This window comes from Diabrotica undecimpunctata, chromosome 9, assembly GCF_040954645.1.
Source record: "Diabrotica undecimpunctata isolate CICGRU chromosome 9, icDiaUnde3, whole genome shotgun sequence".
NCBI lineage: Eukaryota > Metazoa > Arthropoda > Insecta > Coleoptera > Chrysomelidae > Diabrotica > Diabrotica undecimpunctata.
Genome location: NC_092811.1, coordinates 127,181,763 through 127,206,467, shown reverse-complemented (window position 1 = coordinate 127,206,467; position 24,705 = coordinate 127,181,763). Strand labels below are relative to the sequence as shown.

The 24,705-nt window shown below is 32.5% G+C and overlaps 1 protein-coding gene and 2 long non-coding RNA genes across 4 annotated transcripts in view; 2 read left to right on the top strand and 1 right to left on the bottom strand.

The window, feature by feature from the left end:
- Window positions 1–24,705, bottom strand: part of LOC140451432 (somatostatin receptor type 2-like) — a 1,059,667-nt gene that overhangs the window by 570,304 nt on the left and 464,658 nt on the right. The gene's annotated exons all lie outside the window — the stretch shown is intronic.
- LOC140450007 (uncharacterized) lies at window positions 6,191–11,929 on the top strand. Its single transcript, XR_011951931.1, has 3 exons — window positions 6,191–6,373; window positions 9,324–9,427; window positions 10,830–11,929. It is a non-coding gene; the product is annotated as an uncharacterized lncRNA (long non-coding RNA).
- On the top strand, window positions 14,899–23,640 carry LOC140451431 (uncharacterized). Its single transcript, XR_011952045.1, has 3 exons — window positions 14,899–15,002; window positions 19,888–19,991; window positions 21,790–23,640. It is a non-coding gene; the product is annotated as an uncharacterized lncRNA (long non-coding RNA).

Below are 24,705 nucleotides of genomic sequence, written 5' to 3'. Positions count from 1 at the left end.
TAGATACCTAAATGAACCTGAATTCAAATTTCCAGATACCTATTGTATACCAAATATTAACACTGTTCCCCCTTAGATTGTTCCCATCTCATCTATCAATACCAAACTCTCCATTAATAAAAAAGCAGATAACCATCCCAAAGCATTTATCAATATGTCCTCCAAGAACTCATGCCATACAGTAACCATAATCTTATATATACCGATGCCTTTAAAACTATAGATGGAGTGGAAGCAGCATTCATGTCTAATAAATCAAAAATATTAATAAAACTCTCTAAACTAACATCCATTTACTTAGCCGAGTTAGCAACTTGTCGGTCGCTAGCACTACCTGGTCATCAGCAAACTGGAGTGTATATATACATTCATTACTAAGCTCTATACCCATCCTATGCACCTTTCTTTTCCATCTTTCCAATGCCGCTGCAACATATATCTTGAATAAGGTTGGTAAAATACAGCATCCCTGTCGCAAGCCTTTTGTAACCAGGAATTCTTCCGTTAGATATTTTCCTGTTTTTATCTGTGCCTTTGAGTCTCTATATAGTTCTTGTACAGCATTTATCAATGTGTGGTTGATGTTAGATCTTTTCAACGTTGTCCACAGTTTTGTTAAGGGGATGTTGTCATATGCTTTTTGCAGGTCTACAAAAGTAATATGAAATTCTAGATTCTTAGCCGATCTTTTTTCTATTATTTGTTTAAGACAAAATACGTTATCGGTGCACGATCTTCCTACACGGAACCCGCTTTGTTCTTCCTCTTCATTGTGCTTATATTCTTCCTCGATCATATTTCTCAAAATTCGTCCATACAGTCGTCTCAGGGTGCTGGTTACCGATATGCCTCTAGAATTATTACAATTTTACAATACTTTTTTGATATTGTATGTAATATGTATATATATATTTTTTATTTAGGTTTGGTCATCTGTTATAATATATTTGTTTTACATATTTTTTTTTATTTATTTATTTTTTTTTGTTTCTTTTTTGTCCATTTTTTTTTCATTTTTTCGTATTAAAAGGTTCATTACATGATTGGTGTGTTCGCAAATTGCCTACAAGTATAAAATACGTTGTAAATGCTAAAGGTGTATTTAGATAAGACCTAAGGGCAATATCAGTTATATTAAAAAATAGAGAATTTGAAAAAATCTCTTAAAGGTTACATTTTTTAAGTGACGCTAACTAAACTATAATAGATTACTAAACGAATATAACCGATTCAAAACGAGTTGTAAATGTAATACAAAAAAAGCATAATAAAAATATTACTGTGTTATACTGCCAAGTAACCTGGAACGACGAGCAAGTCTACCACAAAACACAACTGAAGCCTGCTTTAAACCCATCGCCCAATTTTGGGTACAACCTAAAATTAATGTTTTCCAACAAATCAAATACCGCGTAATAAGAATATAAATTTTAAGACGAGACGGCCCTGACAGTGGCATGATTATACCACGTTTTAAACCGCTCTGTTATCTTGCAATTTTTAAATGTAAAATACGGAACAAAAATTTGATATCCTTAAATACTATCAACAAACAATAGTGCAGTGATAATGCCAATCAACTCAACCCGACGTGAGTAACAAAAAACCTTTATATAAGATATTACGATAGTAAATATAACCTATACAATTCGAATCAAGTTCAACCTACTGGTTTTATCAACTGGTTTTTTGGAACCGTTCGGAACTGATCCACGCCGGTTCTTTGGCCGGTGACAGGACCGGACCTGCGGCAACGCGGGAAACAAATGACTTCAATTAACAACATGACTACTTCTACTTCAAATACACAAAAAAATACTTATTCCAATGTAGTAAATACGTTCAAACACCCAACAGAGGACCAAGCAGTAGTACTCTCCAGTATCGAAGGCATCAAAATCCACAATTACATCGTAGCAATTGCATCACTGGTTGGTCCACGTAACGTCTTGTTTGCATCTAGAATTCCAAATAACAGAATATGTATCTACCTCTCTACCAAAAACATAGTCGATATGCTTCTTCATTCCTACAAATATATTAATATAAATGAGTCAGAAATAGAGATAAGAAGATTAATCACACCAGCACAACGACTTGTAATTTCTAACGCATGTCCTTCAATTCCAAACAGTATCATTGAAGAAGAATTACAAAAATTAGTCATCACTGCAGTTTCCAAGATGACTTTCCTAAGAGTTGGTATAGCAGAAACCGAATATAGCCACGTCCTAAGCTTCAGACGGCAAGTATTTATTTCGCCCCTTGATAATACCTCCATTCCTGACTCCTTCAATGTATTCCACAATAAAACTTATCGTTTATTTCTCTCTATTGATGAACTAAACTGCTCTAAGTGCAAGACTATTGGACATAACGATACAGATTGTCCCATCATAACAACTGCTAACTCCTCAACCGTACCCTCAGAAACCTCTCCAAATACGATACCTGAAATAGATGATAGAGATCCTGAAACACAACAAAACATGGAAACGAACGCCAGCATAATTGAAACTATAGAAAACGCAAGTCAACCCTCCTTACAAAAAGAAACAATATCATCAAATCTAAATAATATTAATAATCCTGCTGAAACTGTAACTCTGCAACCTTCAGTTAATATTAATAAACAACTTACTCAAGTATCTACTCAAGTTAAAAAACAAATCCCATCCTCACCTGACATCGACCAAAATAACCCAGAAACGGACTCACAAATCTTTACTCCTCCTATCACACATAAACTAAAAAAACCTAAAAAACAAACTAAAACCTCTAATGACGACATTATTTGTTCTCTAGAATTGATAAAAGACAAAATTGAAAACCGATCACCCCCATTCATATTAAATTTTAATGAAATATGCGACTTTCTAGTTAATACCCTTCATGCTAAACATCCTGAAACTATCTCAAAGAACTACTCAAATGAACCTTCCGAATTAACCGATATCCTTAACTTTATTCATTGTTACTCTCACAACTCTAAATTAAAAAACAACATTACCAGAAAAAAGAAAAAACTTAACCCCACTCATACATCTTCAACGGAAGAGACCAACGGAAAAATCCGATGGATAAATCACTAATCCTTCAATGGAACCCAAATGGGTATTTCACTCACCTCGAATCACTCAAACTATTAATTCAAAAATATTCTCCACTATAGTTTATTTTTATGAACGAGAGAGTAATTAGCATAATTTTAACTGGTAGCTCCGACCACTCCATGGGCGTGCTCAAGATTAATTGAAAAATTACTTTGAATAATTGTAAAAAATAAATGAGTTATTTCAGTGTTATAAAGTGTTATGTGTATGTAAACAAAAGTGACCTCTTTTATCACACACTATATTAGAACTAACTGGCCTACATTAAAAAGGGTTTTAAAAAATTCACATTTTTTTTATTTTTAAAAATTACAAAAGAGAAAAAGAGTTTTTAAAACCGTCTAAGGTATGTTAAATAGATGAATAAAAATATTAATATAAAACTTACAGCTACTTGTTACAAATCCAAATCAGATTCAGAAGATAAACTTTCAGAACCAAGATTTATAATAACTGGCTCGATCATTTTATCAGTAATATTGTCCAGCTTCCACATTTTTTCCTCTTCTTTAATAGTGTGATTTACTGCCTTTTCCCAGTTTTCAGGTTTTACATTATTTACGGCCTCCAAAAACAACTGTTTAACATCATGAATTTTAAAAGTGGTATTTTTTCTTGAAACTTCACTCTTTATCTCTGCCCATACCAGTTCAATCGGGTTTAATTCACAATGATATGGTGGGGATCTAAGTACTGTCATTCCACGATTTTTGGCAATTTCATCAATTTCGTATTTTTTAAATTTTTCTTTATGAAGGGCACACAACGAATAAAGTTCCTTTCTTATAGATCCGGGATGGTACGTAATATTTTTTGAACTCAGCCAATTCTGCAAGTCTTTTTTTAACCACTTGGTTGTGGGCAGTCCTTCTATAAGTCTGGAGTGATAACTTGCATTATCCATTACTATTACACAGTTCTTAGGAAGAAGATCTATCATTTGTTCGAACCATTCTTGAAAGACATCAGCGTTCATGTCTTCATGATAGTCACCGGTATGAGTTGATTCAAAAGTTAATAAACCACCTTCAACAAAACCGTCTGAACTGCCAATGTGTACTATTATCAGCCTGCGTCCCTTTCCTGATGGTGGGTTTAAACCAGTAGATACGTTATTTACAAAAGCGTGTCTTTGACTTGTAACAGTTTCATCCTGCCAAAATTTATTTGGTGTATGACCCTCGTTGATCCATGTTTCATCAAGATAAAATATTTTTCTTTTTTGGTTTCTCATTTCCTTTATGGTTCTTAGAAAATGTCTTCTCCATATGACAATATCGCTTCTTTCTAATAAAATAGACTTTCTGGGATTCTTTTTCCAGCGGAAGCCTATTTCTTTTAAAAGTTTCCATAACGTACTTCGACTCATTTCTGGGTAATCCTTATCATCTCGAACTGAGACAAGAACTTTATCCAATGTTGGAAATTCTTGTCTAAAGAAGAATTCATGCACTTTCCGTCGAAGTCCTTCTTTAAAATGATATTCTATTTGAAATTTTGGTTTCCCTGGAGCATTACGTGGCATTTGAAAACTACCACATTTCTCTTCTTTAATAACTCTGTAAATCGTAGATTTCCCAACACCAAGTGTACTGCTAACTAACTCAACGGTCTCATCAACACTTTCACATAAACGTTTGTCTGTAAATGATTTAAAACAATTAAATATTAATGTTTTTTCATTAACTGTTAGAGGACCAATTTTTCGGCGTTTACACGGCACTTCCAAATTTTCCATAACATTAGTATACACAATAAACTGCACCTTGCAACTGAAGTACCTACTTTTAGTGAACTGTTAAGAATTTTGAATACGCCACTTGGACCTTCCTACAAAATGGAAAAACCCACTATCACATTTTCTGTGGAATAAGTTTAGAAGGTAATTATCTAGTCAATTACTGTCGTAGATTCCTGGAATTAAAGAATTAAATGTTTGATTGTTGAAACCCTTACTTCGTGGAATGCACTCATTTCAGATAAAATAAAACGTTTTATTTTATCTAAAGAATTAAACTTTATTTTGCAAATAGGTGGGTACTTATTAAACTTTTATTGGTTATATATAACCAATAAAATAAACATCTTACATTTCTTGCAAATTCATTAGTACCTGTTAACCTCCATCACTCCGACACTGGCAACCTTATTTAGGGATTAGTAACCCTCACAACTATTGTATTCTATTCTGCTCCAACCTTTATACCTGGTGGTCATACTCAATTTAAAATTGTTTTCCTATATACTTCTGTAAACTTGTTGACAAATATCTGTTTTTCATTGAGTCACCCGTATCAACAGTTTAGGGATTTGCATACATAATTTATTGTTTTATTACTCTCTCATACATAAAAATACACTATAATACTGTATATACAAGAAACTCACTTCAAAGAGAATTCTATAATAAACCTAAAAAAATTATACTCCTGAACCTGAACAAATTAAAAGATGTCATAGAAATTGTCAGCACCACCTTACCACTCCCACTCAAACGTTGTGAACAATGTGATAATAACTCGACTACGATTAGGACATACTATACCAACCCATATTCACTTAATAAATAAAGAAGCCATCCCTTTCTGCCACAACTGCAAGACACAAATCACTGTGAAACATATTCTGTTAGAATGCAAAACATACACCCAAGAAAGAAGAAAAAATAACCTCTCTACCAACATGAAGGATCTACTAAGCTGCCAGTTCAACGAAGTGCTGAAATATTTGAAAGACATTAATTTTTACAATATTTAAGTTATATATACATTGTAAGAAATTGAATACTTGTAATTTGTGTTTGTACCCCCTGCTAATAACTCTTAGTAGTTGATGCAGGGTCATTTTTGTTTAAATAAAAAAAAAAAAAATTAAGACAAACAAATAGCATAAATAAATGTAATTACATAGATTATCTCATCATTAGCCTTATCTGCAGAAGAAATCTAATAAAAAATTGAAATACCGAATGTCATTTCCTAAAACTGCATTCACTGGTCTATTTTACGTGTTGAATACTGATCGAATATCTATATACTTTATTATATAATTATTTCTCACATGTAGATGTTCAACTATCACATTAAATAGTATCACTTGTAATTTAATACATAATTGAACAGCCTCCTCATAACAGTAGTCGCCATTATTTGGAATATTTGGAAACACATAGTTGTTAGGCAAGTTATGTGTGTTAAATAAAGAAGTAAATGTTGTAGCGTCATGTGATTAATTGGAAGATTGTAGGAACAAGAAAATATGTAAGTACATTTTTATTTTTCTACTATGTTTTTACAAAGAATCAACCAACAAATTGAAATATTTTTGCGTTTATTCTTTAAATTTGCTGCAGTTTACGATGAGTGCCTAAGCGATTTATGCCTACCGTTTCTCATGTTCTCATATATAGTTATAGTTCTTCTTTGTTGTGGTATGTAATTTAAAGCTTTCTTCGGCCATCTATCTTCATTTATTCGATTCATATGACCATACCACACTAGTTGTCTCGTTTCAATTTTGTCTACACTGGAATATACAGTATTTGTCCTCCTTCTAATATCTTCATTCCTGATATGATCTTTTTTGGATACACCACACGCTCTCCTTAAAAAATCTATTGCCAGTACTTCTATTCTTTTTTATCTTTTTTCGTGATCTGCCCCATAAGCCATAATAGGGTCTACCAAGGTTCGATAGATTATCAATTTCGTTTCTTGTCTAATATCTTTAGACCATAGTAGAGAGTTTAGAATATTTACCGCTGCATGTTTTTGTGTTTCTAATTTCTAACTCTGGATCTTCTTCATCATCTCCTATTTTAAGATACTCTGTCTTTGAGATATTCATATTAAGGCTCCATTTTTCATATTCTTTCTTTAGTTGTCTAAACATGTAGTCCATGTCTTTCTCATCATTCGCTACGACTACCTGATTATCTGTGAAAAATGAGTTGTAAGACATTTACCACCGCTTTCTTTCCTATTCCGAAGACTTGTTTCCGCCACTGCTCTAGCGATGATTAAATATATATTTTAAATAAGGTCGAAGATAGGCAACATCCTTGTTTAAGTCCCTTTGTTATTGGAAATGATTCAGATATAAAGTTTCCTTCTTTAACGACACTTCTTGCATTTTTGTATATATTTGCGATAGCATCTACATACTCTCTACTGAGACCTACTTTCGTCAATGTTTGAAACAGTTACCGGTAACAAGGTATCGTATGCCTTCTCTAAATCTACAAACAATAGGTGAGTTGATAGATTCCTTGCTTTCCGTTTTTCAGTTACCTGCTGCAGAACGAATATACCATCAGTGCACGATCTTCCTGCACGAAATCCATTTTGTTCTTCTATGTCTTCGTATTCTGATTTTATTCTGTCTTTTATTATTCGACCTTACAGCCTTCCCACTGAGCTGATAACAGTTATTCCTCTATAATTAGAGCATTTGCGTTTATCCCCTTTCTTGAACATTGAGCTGATTTATCCAACATTCCAACGGATATTTTGTCCTTTTAAGCATTTGTTAAATAGTTGAACCATTATCTCATGTAATATTTTTGGTCCATACTTTACCAACTCAATTGGGATGTCTCCAAGTCCTGCTGCTTTACAGTTTTTTAATCTTTTAAGGGCATCGCTTAACTCTCCGGTTGTTATCTCAAATATTTGTGTATGTTCGGATATTTTTGCCATTTCGATCTCTTTTAACTTACACCTATCCTCTGTCAGTAAGACCTCATAATGGTGTTTCCACTGTTTCAGATCTATTAACTGTAAGTCAGATTTTTCCTTTCCTTCCTCCAGACAGACTTTATCACATTGCCCAACTCTTGTTCCAGCTATATACTTATCCACCTCTGCACATCTTCGATCCCACATCTCATTTTTACTTTTCACTACTTCTCTTTTTACATCTCGATTTAATTTTTTATATATCTTGTAATCTTCCTCCTTTCTCGTTGACATCCATTTCTGATAAGCAGTTTTCTTCTTGTTTAATAACGTTTGCATATTCTCCGACCACCATTCTTGATTTTTTGTTTCATGTTTGTCTTTATACTCCAAAGCTTCACTTTCAGCCTCATGAATGCATTTTTTAAGTTGCTGTTAAGTTTTATGTTGCTTTTTGTCTCTTTTCTATATTCTGTACCTGGTTGTTATTGTTTTTGCAAAAGTTAACTATCACGTTGACCATAAGTAAACGATGGTCAGATCCATATTCTGATCCACGGTATACCCTAACGTCCGTTTTTGATAGTTGGGAAGTTTGACGTTGGATTACATAGTCGATAATCGAGCACAGATTCCTAGTAGGTTGTATCCATGTAAATTTCCATGTCTCTATGTTCAAAAAATCCATTCATAATTTTGTTAAACATTGTTTCACAAAAATCTCTAAGACGCATTCCGTTGTCGTTGGTAATTTGTTCCCCATATCTTCCTACGACTCTGTTCTTTTCTTCTCTTCCTACTCTGCCGTTTAAATCTCCTAGTATAAAGATTTCACAGTTTCTTTAACTTCAGAGAGTATTTCATTCATCTTGTTGTAGAAATCGTCTTTACTTTCTGGATGTGTATCTAAATTTGGGGCGTACTCCGACAATTACGATGTTGTGCCCATTCTTTTTCATTTCCGGTATTGGCAGTTGTTCATTTACTTCAGTCCACGATTTAATATTGTTTTTAAAATTTTTTCGAATGGCAATAGAGACTCCTCTCTTAGCTTTGTTATCTTTACTCACTCCGCTGTAGATATGTATATATTCTCCTATCTCTTCATTTCCTTTTCACTTTTTCTTTGGTCTCAGTGAGAATACATATATCTATTTTTCTTTCCGCTAATTCTTTGGATACTTCGGCTTGTTTGCTTCTAAATCCTTGTACATACCATGTAGCCAATATCATTTTCCTTTTCCGTAGCATTAGTCGTCTTTATTTTGATCCATCCTTTGTATTCCGAGGCTTTTAGTCGAAATTTTTAGCATTTATTTCGATTGACAAGGGATGAGTTCCTAGCCCATCGCCTCAACCCTCCTCCTTTATCCGGTCTTGGACCGGCACCGGCATTTACTGAGCTACTCAATCTACCCAGCACTTACCGGAGGCTGAGTTTACCGGAGGCAGATATATTTATATAAATTAGATATTTTAAAAGTTGTTTTGAGATTCAATTTACTAGATCTTATATAAAATAATTATCTTTTAGATGACGGATATTTGCAAGAATAGACACATAGAACTACATTATATAAAATCTATATAAGACGACTAGATTTACATTACCTTCCGAAACCTCCCCGAAACAAACGAGTAAGTAACTAAAATATGATTATTTTTTTCTAGTAACTTCTAAAATTTCCGTATTTCTCTTTAGAACTTTAAAAAGACCAATAGTATTTGATATAAAATTAATATGGATGACCATTGGTTTATAGTCCTTTTCCATCATATTGATAGCACATTATATGATACCATATCTATGGGTTGATACAAATGTGAAAAGTTCCCGTCAGGCATTCATCGAAGGTGTATCTACTGGAATAAACAGTATTCTCGTTGGAAAAGGACGCAGACTCATAATAACCCATATTGGAAACGAATACGGTTTTGTCAATGGTGGATTATTAAGTTTTGCCTCAAAATCAACCAAAGATTACCACGAAGAAATGACTGCTGACGTTTTTGAAGAATATTTTGAGCAAATGTTGGATTTAATTCCAAAAAATTCTGTCATAGTTATGGATAATGCTAGTTACCATTCAAGACTAGCAGAAAAATTGCCAACAACGGCATGGAAAAAATAGGAGATAATCGAATGGTTGGATAAACACGCAAGTGAGTACAAGGAGAATTCGACAAAAAAGGAATTATTACCTATTGTAAGGCAACATAAAGCAGCTCATAAAAAATATATAATTGATGAAATGGCATTAAACCGTGATGTAATTATTTTACGTTTACCCCCATACCACTGTGATCTGAATCCGATAGAAAATATATGGTCTCAAGTAAATTGTCTTACAACAATTATTAGAACATTCCTTATCAAAAGAAAATTGGAAAAATGCTGTTAGTCATGCTCACAAGGAAGAAAATAAAATGTGGAATTTGGATAATATGACTGATGCAATGCTGGAACCGGTAATAATTAACATTGGAGTTGAAGATTAATTAGATTCTGAAGAAAGCAGTGAATCTGAAATGGAATTTGATTAAAATAATATTCATTTTTTTACAAATCGGTTCCTGTTACGGCCACAAATTATTTTATATATTACCAATAAAATAAACATCTTACATTTCTTGCAAATTCATTAGTACCTGTTAATCTCCATCACTCCGACACTGGCAACTTTATTTAGGGATTAGTAACCCTCAAAACTATTGTATTCTATTCTGCTTCAACCTTTATACCTGGTGGTCATACTTAATTTAAAATTGTTTTCCTATATACTTCTGTAAACTTGTTGACAAATATCTATTTTTCATTGAGTCACCCGTATCAACAGTTTAGGGATTTGTATACATAATGTGCTATCAATATGATGGAAATGGACTTTACTGTAACATAAAAACTTTTAGGAACATGTTATAATGAAGCTCAAGTCACGTAAGGAAAAAGGCAGAGAGAATGACGATAAATATTGATAAATAATATTGCATATTGCAGACTATTAAAGCATATACCTAACTTTTCAATAATTTATTTTAGTTTCACCATGGCTGATTCATTTGATATTGCCGAAGTTGAGGAAGATCCATTAGCAAATATAAATATGACCGCTTTTTACGACGAAATGAAAGCAACTTATGACATTCTTCACTACACGGCATACGTTACCGACTCAATAAAACTAATAATAGCTATTTTATCCATAGTGGCTGACATCTGCATAATTACAATTATTGTAAAGAATCCTAAACTAAAAACAAACACGAACATATACATTCTTCATTACTCAATATGGCATATAGTGTTTATTACGTTTTTTCCAATGTTTTTTGGATTCTTAGATCTATTTAATTTGGTTAATAGTCTTCCAGTGGTTGTCTTCTCCATTGTTTCGCAGATAAATGATTTATCAATTGCACTAATATTTCTACTTGGTTCTTGTCTTGCTATTGACTGGTTTTTAAATATTCACAGTCCACACTTTGTAAAATCTTCCACACTGTTTAACAAATACGCTATTTATTTAATTTATGTACTTGTTGCTTTAATTATTACTGTCGAATATTGTGTTGGAATTATTATTCTTGAAGGACTTTATATTTTTGTAGTGTTGTCTCTTTCGGTGTTTAACTTTCTGGATTACAGAAATCAGAAAAAAGAAACATACCTCAAAAACTATGGATTGATACCTTCAAATATCATTATCTTCTTTTGGTTGCCAGTTGTTGTATACGACCAACTCCTTGCCTGGTCTTACGGATCTTTTACTTTGTACAGTATAATTTTATACACGTTATTTTTAGCTGAATGGTTTTCTGTCAGCATTTCTTTAGTTTTGATTATAACTTTAATTAGGATGGACATAAATATAGAAGTGGCTATGCTTAAAATATTTAATCGAAGGAATAACAGATATAAGGAGGATGTGGAAACTCTCGAAGAAGCTGAAAGTGATGAAGTTCCTAATAATATGGCCACAGATAGTAATAGAGTATATATATGAAAGCTTTTGTATTCTTATCATGTAAAATATAAACCTATTTTGTCATAATGTGAATATCTTATCAGATGTAAATTTAAATAGACTTTGGTATAATAAATATATTTTATCACCATTATCAAAGCCTTCTTGATTCAGGCTAACACTAAGGCTTTTTTAAAATCCCATTTTGAAATGAAGAAAATGAATTAAAGAGGATTATTCTCTTTATTACTTATGATTTTCACAAGGAAACTAAGTTCCTGTAGATGGTATCACAAAAAATTTTTGTTAAAATCCTTTATAAAAGGGATATAAATTAAAAAAAAACGGGTGTGGCAGTCCAGTGGGACTGCCAGTGGAAGTTACACTTCTATACACGCATTCGCCGTTACAAATTTATTTGGGAGCCAATCTGCACAATAATTACATATGTAATTCTATAAGACATAGCAGAAAGAGAAACAGAATTAATAACAACTTACTAACAATGAGGGATTGAATTAATATTTTGATAAAAATGTATATTTTTATTTTCATATATGTATGAAAGGAGTTGAATGCAGAAATTTCATTTTTGCAAAAAAAAAATGAGAAAAAAAACATGATAACCTAATTTCTTAGGTTATTTAGCTACTAGATTTTAAGGTTATGGGCCAATGAAGTGGGAAAATATGGGAAAATATTAGAAAAACACGATTTTTTCGCAATTTGAGAATTTGTAAGTTGAAAATGATTATTTTAGCAATGATGCTTCATAGCCCGTAAGAAAATAGATGGAATACATTTAACTATATGATTTTGAGGTAAGGTAAAAAAGTGCGAAAAGGATAAAAAACGTGGTATTTTCAAATTTTATCTTTATGAAAAGTTAAATGAGGACTTTAAATAGATTTTGATAATGTGGCAGAAAAAATGTTGAAAAATATTAAATTCCCAACTGAGTTTTCAGGTTATGTGCAAATAAATGAGTAAAAACACAGTTTTTTTGATTTTTCGGTGCTTTCCGCTTAGAAATTGAAAATTCTGCCTTGGCCATTTAAAAGAACGAAAAAAATACATAAAAAATTACTATTTAAAAGCTAGCCAAAAATTATTAACATAACTTAAGGAATTATTGAAAATTTTAACGATTTTTCCTGAGCTCAATTTTAAATATAAAAATTTGAAAAAAATCAGGCTATTTTGTATTCTAAAGATACATCTTGATAAATTTTTTCAAATTTTTTAAAGCAAAATTGCGCTCAGAAAAAATTAAAGTTGAAAAAAGCTTCTTTTTTAGATTTAATAGATTCTATGGTCTCTGGAAAGCTAAAAATTTGTATTAAATCATTTTTTTATATGCTTTATTGAAAGCATAAATCGCGGTACTGTACGGTGGGAGGGCACTTTTGACCATCTTATCCCGCTATAGTTTTTGTGGACCAGTCTTTGCAGAATATCTTCATCTTGAGCTATCAATATTGCGTCGTCTGCATAACAGATTATTTTTATTTCTTTGTTTCTCATTCTCTATCCTCTTTCTTTGTAAACGCTTTTGATGATTTTCAAGAAAGATGATTTTAATAGAGAAGAGACTTCTCTATTACACAGAAGATGGATTACATCTTTGAGTCTTACTTTGTCAAACGCTTTCTTTAGGTCAATCAGACACAGAAATGCTGGTCTATTATACTCTATTGATTTCTAAGTAGTTTGCTTATAACGAATTTTGCATCTGTACACGATCTTCCACTACGAAAAACCTGTTGTTCATCTGCTAAACTTATCCTCTCAGTTATGAGCAGTTGTAAAATTTTAGTTGTTTTTTATCTTCTTTTTTTGAATACTAAAATTAGTTCGCTCGTTCTCCATTCTGCTTTTGACAGGGTGAAGCGAAATGACATCTTAAATTTATTACAAGCTGAACAAATAGACCATCAGATAATAAGGACAATTAATGAAATTACCAAAAACAACATGACCAAAGTTATAATGCCAACAGGGGAAACAGAATGCATAGAACTAAAAGGAGGAATCCGCCAAGGAGACTCGCTCAGTCCATTGTTATTCAATATGGTGATGAATCAAATAATTCACGAAGTAAAAAAGCGACACGGATACCACATGGGAGCGCATAAAATCACGATACTATGCTATGCCGATGATGCAGTACTAATTGCTAATAACGAAGATGACCTACAAAGGCAGCTCCACACCTTAAATATCACAGCAAACAAACTTGAGAATATCAGGAGAAATAACTAAATCTATAGTGATCAGTAAAGAGCCGCGTAGATGCAAACTAAATATAGACGGCAAAATTGTAGAACAAGTAATGAAATTCAGTTACCTAGGAGTAGAGATCACTAATGGCAGGGATATAAGAACAGAGACCACAAGGCAAGCATCAAAAGCGACAAGATTAAGTGGTTGCCTCCAAGAATCCATATGGAGAAACAAATATCTGACCACGGAAAGCAAAATGAAAGTATACAAGACAATAGTAAGACCAATCCTAACATATGCAGCGGAGACAAGGACCGATACAAGACAGACGAAACAACAAATCAACAATATCGAAATGAAAGTATTAAGATCAATAGCGGGCATATCATTAAAAGACAGACAAACCAACAAAAGTATATGCGAACAATGCAAAATTCAAAATATTAACAGGTGGATCAAAACAAGAAAAAAAACTGGAACGAACATGTAAACCGAATGGGACTAGATAGATTAGCGAACATCTGTAAAAACAACAAGCCGTATAACAGAAGACCCGTTGGAAATTCCGCCAAAAAGGTGGAAAGATAATGTACAGTCCACAACGACTGAAACAGAATAAGAGGTAGATAAACAGGAGTAATCCTAGTCGCACGAAGAAGAAGAAGAAGTTCTCCATTCTTCTGGTATTTTATTGTGTTTTATAATTTTAATAATTAATGTTGTTAATTGTTCTGTCATTGTCAAAATACCTTGCGAATGCGACAATTGTATTCAGGTAAAACCTAAAGGCAATGTCAGTCATACATCAAAAACGGAGAATTTGACAATAAATAATATTTTAAGTGAGACGAACTAAACTATAACGTATTACGAAACGAATCTAATCGAGTCGAGACGAGCCGTAAACGTATTACAAAAACAGTAAATTAAAGCATTATAAAAATAATAGTGTATACCGCGAAGCAACCTGAAACGACGAGCCAAGTTTACTGTCAAACACAACTATAGCCTGCTTCAAATCATTCGTAAGTACTACATAAAATATTTTCTAACAAAGTAAATCAAATAGCTCATAATCAGAATCCAACCACGAAGACAAAAAACTAGCATAAGTAACTGATGTTATTACTGCAATTATTCCCTTATTGGCCTTTATTATGAAAGATATCCAATAAAAAAACAAAAATAACGAATTTGTTTTCCTAAAACATCAGTCACTGGTCTATTTTATATATACTTTGGATGCTGATGGAACATACAACTTCTCATAATTATTTATCACATTTAGATATTTACGGATCATATTAAATAATATCACTTGTAATTTAATACATAATTGAACAGCCCCCTTATTACAGCAGTCGCCATTATTTGGAAACACATAGTCGTTAGGCAAGTTAAGTGTGTTAAATAAATTAAATAATTGTTTTAATGGCATGTGGTTCATTTGAAGTTTGTCGAAATAAAAAAAATATGTAGGTACATTTTAATTTTTGCACCATTTTTTATTTAATAATTCCCATCAACCATGCAAGGTCATCTGTGGAAGCACAATAAGTAATAAGAATCAACCAACAAATTCAAATAGTTTTTGTTAATATGACGAACATGTCAATAACAATAGATCAGGGACATTAGCAAATATAAAGCCTTTTTCGTAACATTATTTGATGTATCTAATAACTGTTTTTTATCCTCTTCTATATTTTCTCGTTCATAAGGATGTTGTGGCTACATGTAATTTGTTTGAATCCTTCTTCTTCTAAGGACGCTACAACCCTTTGTGAGTCTTGGCCTGCTTAACAATGTTCTTCCATTTGACACTCCTTAAACAAATTAATTTACAACTCCCACTAATATGATTGATAGGGATATACCACCATTGTATAGAGATGTTCTACAAAAGCATTTTAGAAAGCATTAACATTAAATTTCAGGAGCATACATGCAAAAACCGATAACTCCACTTTTTTCAATTTTGAGATAAAAGCCAAAAACTTGTACAGCAAAATTCCATAACAATTTAAAGAAACATTATATTGGAAATAAATAGTAGTTATAAGTCATGTAATAAAATTATAGAATTTTATTATATTATCTTTTTTTACTGTTTTTATTTTTGATTTTTTTTAATTTATCGGGTTTTGCTTGAAAACAGATATTTATCGGTTTTTGCTTGAAAGATCTTTGCAAGAGCACCATATTTTTGTTGTAAATAAAAGAAGATAAACGAACTAGAATGTAGAAAATTATTTTTATTATAAGTATTTAACAATTTTAAAAAAGGCTCAAATCTGAAGCGTTGGTTCCTCTTCCAGGCACTCGCATGTCTCCCCTTCCTCTTCCTCCTCATCCTTTTCATTTGAACTTTTGCCATTAAGCAATTACCCGTACCAGTCAAGTAATTTCTCCCAATTTTTATCGAACTGTTGATTTAATAAGTGTTTAAGGGAATTTTTTTTTCTTTACGGGGATACCTCATGTCAATTCTTTTTCTGAGATGGTCAACTCAATATCGGAAAATTTTGGTTGCAAAAGTTTTTCAAAATTTTGCAACCCACTGGTAAAATAATAGTTTTAGAATGATCGTATTTTTATAAATTTGCCATTGTTAAATTTTTTTATTACAATCTTCTTTGTATCGGCTAGCGCTTTCACTTTTTTCAAGCCAACTTGTAGCTCTTTCATATTAAACAATCTCCAGTCAATGCCTATCTTTTTACCAAATCTAATTTGTTTGTAAATTTCTTCACATTTCTCTCTAAAGAGAATTGTGGGTTTTTTTCTTAGAAGCTTTTCTACTCTCCCAAATACCCTGTCTGCTAGAAAGTACGAATGGCCCGTGAACAAGTATGAATATATGAATGATTAATATGGAACATTTTGTTTTGTTTACCGCATCCGTCGCAAAAGATGCGAAGTGTCGTAATATTATCGTACTCTAAAGAATCCAAATAATTTACAAGTGCAGAACCTATTTCAATTGATTCCCTACCTGCCTGATCTTCAGTCCACGTAAAAAAACGGGTGTGGCAGTCCAGTGGGACTGCCGGTAGAAGTTATACTTTTATACACGCGTTCGCCGTTACAAATTTATATGCGAGTCAATCTGCACAATCATTATATAAGTAATGCTATAGGTACCAGAGAGCAGAAAAGAAACAGAATTAGGTATATTGGTATATGGTGCATCGTTTGCTGTATATAAACAACATTTGACCTGTAATAGGAGTATAGTAAATGAAGGATTGAATCAATATTTTGATGAAAATGTATATTTCTATTTTAATATATGTATGAAAGGAGTTGAATGCAAAAAAAAATTTTTACACATATTCTGCAGTAAAATTCATTGTTTATTTTGTTATTAATATAAAAATACAGTACAGTACACTGCAACATAATTCAATATATTAATACAATACAAATTAAAATGCAATATTCATAAGTATTTAAAAATGACAATATACATAACTTACTTACGCATATGTTTAATTTACCATGATAATATTATTAAAAAAATAATAATAATATTAATAAATATTAAATATATTTACACAAAAAACTTTTTTATTCTCGAGAGAGAAAAAGAGAGAAAATATATCTTCTGTCTCTCTCTTACCTATATCTTACATATGTAATTATTTTGCCGATTCAGTCGCGTACAAATATCCAACGTCGAATGCGCATATAGAAGTACAACTTCAAAAAATCTTTGTGGAAGATAAAAAAAAACCAACAACTCGGATTATGTTGTAAATTTTTATTTTATTTTAAAATTTTGCATTTTTGCGTATATTACATATATTTAATAAGATTAACATGGGGTTTTTAAATATTTCAAAAATAAAAAAGGAAATTCGTGTTGGGATTCGAACTCACATATACCAGCGTATGAACAAAACACGCAAAAAATTTGCCAATTAGATATAACACTAATGTATTTCAAAATTGACAGTTCTCGGTCATGCATTCTCGAGAGAGAAAGAGAGAAAATATATCTTGTCTCTCTCTTACCTATATCTTACATATGTAATAATTTTGCCGATTCACTCCCGTACAAATTTCCAACGTCGAACGCGCGTATAGAAGTATAACTTCAAAAGTTGGATGTTTGGACTGGCTATCAACGCAGCAAAAAACATACATGCTAATCTGCTGTGCATAAAAGGCATTATTAATAGCTGTTTTGAGCAAAGGCTGCATCTGCTGCATATCAAAGCACAATGTAATGGAATTTACAGGAGTTTCTTTTAGCAGATTATTAAAAGCCCTCTTTTGGTGGATACCCAACTCAGTACGACAATCTCTTTTCGTTACCTCGTTAATTTTCATTCTAATTTAAAATTTTAGTCTAGTACATTGTGCGCATACATCTGATGCTGGAGTAGAAAACCCAATGTTAAAATCATTAATGAATATCCTCCTCAGTTCAGGGTCGCATTGAGTGAGGTACATACCATGTAATTTCTTTATGCTTAGATCAGCGACCAAATAAATTCGTCTTGCTTTCTTTCTATTATAATGAATTTCTCTTCCTTGTAGTTTACCAATAAACTCTTATTTTATTGAAAATGAAAAAGACAGAAAAGATTTTATTTCACGTTCAAAGCGTCTATGTATCTATTGATACGTATTTCGCTTTAATAAAGCTCATCAGAATAGTTATTCATAGCCGTTCTTAACGTGAAAAATAAAATTCTCTGTCTTATTAGAAGTAACAATAACATGAATTTGTTTCGAAACTATCTTACCGATTTTTCTTATTTTATTATTTTTGACAACAGATTTTGTGGACACGTGATCTCTCCACCCCGATTTTTTTTGGGATATTTCCGTCTGACAATGTTTTAGCAACGTAGTTTATGCGATCTTTTTTAATATTCACACATTTCAAGAAACATGCTTGACATACCTAAACTTTTTTCTTGCTGACTCTTTTCGACAAGAGGTAGTGTACGGAAAAGTTACGCCCTTTAACTGCTCATTCTGTTGTCGATCTTTTCCTTTCAATTGAAATTACTGACATGTAATGACACAATTTGATATCCTGTTCCGACTTCACATTTTTTTTTTCAAAAATTTTATTTCGAATGACTCGAATGTCACTTTCAACAATGCTATTGCAGTGATTGCAGTATTGTAAGTTTTCCAAATAAGGATCGCTATCACGATATCTAAAACAAAAAATGGGTTAGGTAACGAACATCATAATTTATTTTTTACCTGTTACCTTTGCTTTTGCAATTTCTGCCTCGTGGTCTCACTTTTCTTTTTTTTTCTATTTCCTATACCAATTTCCAACACACTTGCTTCCATTGTTAAAACTTACAATTATATTAAACAACTGCTTAATACGTAATTCATAAACAACATAACAACCTCTTAATCCTTAATTCTCCTTAATTCCGACAACGTGATTAAGGTAACACAGTCCTCTCTTTTTTTAAATTTACAAACCACTACCGTAGGAAAAGAAGTATACTTCTTTGTTTATGCTACTACTATAAAACGAAGCCCGAAACAGCATAAAGCAATTTACTATAAGTAAGCAGGATATTATGGATTTGCAGTATAGATGGCGAATTAATTATTTAAAGGTATATCGGGTTTTGCTTGAAATTTGGATTTATCGGCCTTTGCTCGAACTGGTCAATTTTGCGCATAATTTTAAAGGGAAAATATCAGTTTCTGTTGGAATTTTATATTCTTGAAACAGAGAGGGCTACTTAATTGATATGAGTCCATATTCAGGTTAAAAAATTTAAAAAATGGATTTATCGGTTTTTGCATGTATGCTCCTGATTTATTCTGAGTATTGTATAATTCAAATATATATAAATAATAATATATTTATAGTTATTTTAAAATTTAATTTATTAGATCTTTTATAAAATAATTACTTTTCAGATGACGAATATTTGCAAGAATAAATATATGTCTATAATCAAAATTGTATAAAATCTGCTATCTAAGGCGACTAGAATTACATTACAATCTACCGAAACGAACGTGTAAGTAATTAAAATATGACTGTCTTTATTTTTGTATTACCTTCGAGATTTTCGTATTTTTCTTTAGAAATAATATCTGATGTAAGATTAATATACACTCAGGTGCAAAAAAATCGATCCATGGGTATTATTTGCTGAAAAAAGAAAACGTTTGAAGATATTAGTTTTAAATCAGGTATATATGTAAAAGTATATGTTAGATTAAAATAATTTTTACAGATTATCCAAAAAAATCATTTATTTATAGAGACAATTCGCCAAAACTCAAAAATACAAGAATAGTCAAAACTTTCTGAAATTAAGAAAAACATTAATAATAAATCAATATCTAGTGCTTCCCCCTCGGGCCCTTATAACAGCCTGTACACGTCTAGGCATTGAGGTAATTAACTTCTGGATATCAAATTCATCCAATTGGTCCCATATATCTCGAAGAGCCGCTGTAAGTTCAGCCAAGTTGTTTGGACGGGGTACTCGTGCTCGAAGACGTCTTCCCATCATATCCCATAGATGTTCTATGGGATTGAGATCGGGACTGCAAGCTGGCAAGTTCATACGGGCAATTCCCACCTCCTCTATATATTGGTTGAAGATTCTAGCACGGTGAGGACGCGCGTTGTCTTCCATAAAAATAAAATTAGGTCCAATGAAAGGAGCAAAAGGTACCACATGCTGATCTAAAATACTTGTTATGTATCTTGCAGCAGTCATAGAACCTCTATCTACAATAACTAAATCAGTATGGGCTTCTGAACTGATACCAGCCCAAACCATAACGGAGCCCTACCGATAACTTATTCTTACCGCAATATTACATTGAAAATATCGCTCTCCGTGTCTTCTTCAAACCCTTTCTCGGTCGTCTGGTGACCTTAGACAAAATCTGGACTCATCTGAGAACAATACATTGCTTCAATCTGCATCACTCCAGTTTTCATGTTTTCTTGCAAAAGCAAGGCGAGCTCTGCAATGTTCTATGGATAGTATTGGAGATAGGGCTGGCCTTCTGGATAATAAATTACCTTCTACAAGTCGTCGACGAACTGTCCATCTGCTTACATCCACATTTCTCACTTTACTCAGACGATTTTCCAGTTCAACTGAAGTTAGATGCCGATTTCTCAAACATGATCAGACCAGAAATCGATTATCTCTTTGGGATGTTACCCTTCTACGACCTGATCCTGGTCTTCTTGCGAAGTTACCGCTGTCGCTAAAACGCCGTACTGCTCTTTGAACCGAAGATTGACTAACACCCAACATTTCAGCTGCTTAATATTGGTTACGACCATCTTGAACTAAAGTCACCGCCCTTGCAGCATCTGTCGAAGTTAGAGACATTTAGGAAGGATAATTAAATAAAAATATAACACGTTTTGAAAATAAAATCACTATACTAGTATGGTTGTTGAATTAAAAACAACATTCAATAAATATCTACTTGCTTCAGACCCTTTTTGACAAAAACCTGAAATACCAATTTGTTTTAAGAAATATAAAAGCAATATTAAAAATATTATTTTATTTCTCGTATACGAGGGAACACCTAAATTTACATACGTAATTTAATGTCTCTAAAGTTATACAACTTCAAATAAATAAGAAATAAGGAATGGATCGATTTTTTTGCAACTGAGTGTAGATTAACGTTGGCTTGCTTTGACATAAACACTTCTGGAAACATGTTATAAGGAAGCTCATGTAACACAAGGTTGAAGGCAAAGAGAATTACGATGGATACTATTCCATTTTATAGACTAATGAAGCCTATACCTAACTTTTAAATAATTTATTTTAGGTTCACCATGGCGGATACCATTAATATTGCCGAAATCGAAGAAGATCCTGTAGCAAACATTAATGTGACTGCCTTTTACGAGCAAATGAAAGAAACTTATGAAATTCTTCACTACACGGCATACGTTACCGACTCAATAAAACTAATAATAGCCATTTTATCCATAGTGGCTGACATCTGCATAATTACAATTATTATAAAGAATCCAAAACTAAAAACAAACACCAACATATACATTCTTCATCACTCCATATGGCATATAGTGTTTATGATCTTCTTTCCAATATTTTATGCATCTTTAGATCTACTGCATTTGTATGCTATTGTAGCAAGTATTGTTTACACCAGTGTTTCGATGATAAACAGTATATCACTAACAGTGCTATTTCTAATTGGTTTGTTTGTTGCTTTCGACTGGTTTGTAAATATTCACAGTCACAACTTTGTAAAATCTTCGGCAATGTTTAACAAATATGCTATTTATTTAATTTACTTAATTGCTGCTTTAATATTGACTATTGTTTATTTTACCAAAGTGTTTATTGTCACTGGACTTTATTATTTAGTAGCGTTGGTTCTTTTGGTGTTTAACTTTCTAGATTACAGAAGTAAACAAAACGAAAGCAAACTCAAAAGTTACGGATTGGTTCCTGCTAATATCATTGTCTTCTTTTGGTTGCCAATTTTTGTATATGACGAACTACTGAGCTGGTCCTACGGATCTGTTACTTTAAATAGTATAATATTATATACAATGTTTTTACCTGATTGGTTTTCCCTCAGTATATCTGTAGTTTTAATTATAACTTTAATTAGGATGGATATAAATATAGAAGTAGCGATGCTTAAATTATTTCATCGAAGTAATGGAAAATACAAGGATGATGTCGAGAGCCTTGAAAAAGCTGAAAATGATGACATTCCAAATAGTGTTGTCGCTGATAGTAATAATGTATATATATGAAAGATTTTTTATTGTTATAATGTACAATATAAACTTCTATACGTGAATATCTTGTCAGATGTAGATTTAAATAGACTTGTATATATTTTATCATCATCATCATCACCAAAGGCTTATAGATTATGGCTGACCCCAGTGCGTTTTGAAAATCTTATTCTGAAATGAGATTGGTCTTCTTTTTACTTTAAAACTGACTGTTTTTGATGCTGACTATTTTAAATTTCTTTCTGTCTGCATTGAACTTTTTAGTCCTCACTATTTATTGCTCTTATTGTCTACAAAGTTATCTTTCTTAGCATACTGTGTGTGGTCGTCTCAGTATGTATCCAATCCATTCTAGTTAAAGAGACTTTACGGTCCTGACTATGTTTCCTACCTATACTTCTTTGTCAATTTAAGCATTTCCTTTTAACCTTCTGTCTCCGTTCCTTGTTAAATTTTCACCTATAATAAATTCACGCTTAGTGTACGTTCACACAGACCTATGGCGCGAAAAGCAATGCGATGCTTTGCTATGCGATTATATCAAACACTTGTATCTTAAGCGCCTTGTTCAAATAGCGCGCGATTTAGTGCGATGCGATGCAATGCTAGTAGCGGCTCATATGCGCTTCGGTTTGGTTTTCAAGAATTTTTGATTCCATCGCCAATAGTCGCATATCTCGCGAGCTATGGATGTGGAAAAATAATAAACAATGTTAGAATTCGTCTGGCCCTATGAGATCAACGATCAAAAACTATCACAATAGGGACAAGATAAATAAATTATGGGTTTAGGTTGCAAAGGAGTTACAAGTAACAAGTAAGTATTAATTACTGTTTATTAGTAATTACGTTACTATATATGTTCTTGCTTATTTGAGGTGTTGATAATTGGAAAAACATTCTGTCTTGTATCAACATTTCTTCTGTAGAAAAACTTTTCATATTTCTAAACAAATTTCTTGTACTATTTTTACAACTGTCAAGACTCCTGAACGAAAACTGAATGCTAAACTTCTATAAGACATCCCAGTGGCAAGGAATCTGAAAAACAATGTTGTGTAAGATAGATCATCAAACAAAAACCGCGTAGTAATATTTTTATTAGGACGGTGGCGACTAGCTCACAAGCATATCATTGTATTGAAACACCCACAGATAATAACTTGCTATGTAACGCATAGCATAACAAAGCATTGCATCGCTGATCGCGTCATAGCAGTCTGTGTGAACATACACTTAAGCTACAGACGGTTTAAACAAAAAACGTACGCTGGAAACACGCGTTTGTTCAGGACCGGACTAGTAAATTAAAGGTACAATATAACTTTTTGTGATTTGTAGACGTTTGACAGATACAGATTACTCGCTCAGTGGGGCTGAACAAGTATCGCCCTCTATTGGTTATTATATCACCACCATAAGATTTACACCATTGAAATCATTTAAAAATCTTCAGTAATAAAGTCAAAAATTTGTAATTAATCGTGAATATTGTTTGTATATTAATTCATCATCATCAGCCGTTTTGAGTCCACTGCTGGACATAGGCCTTCCGTAAATAATTCCAATGCATTCTATTTTGAGCACCCTGAATCCAGTTGTGCTAAATGCACTTGATGTCATCTGACCACCTTGTTGGAAGACGTCCTCCATTAAGATAAGCATCGTGTCTAGGTCTCCATTCCAGAATTTTCTTCGTCCACCTTCCATCTTTTAATCTGGCAACATGCCCCGCCCAGTTCCATTTGAATGTTGTAATCCTTTGATCTGCGTCAGTAACACAAGTTTTTCTCGTAATTATTGTATTTGAGACTCTGTCACTGAGGGACATTGACCTCTCCATCGCTCTCTGTGCCACTTGTATTTTATTGATTACTTTTCTGGAAAGGGTCAATGTTTCTGCTTCATACGTTAGAACTGGGAGTACACATTGATCAAAGACCTTCCTTTTCAAGCACATGGGAGTA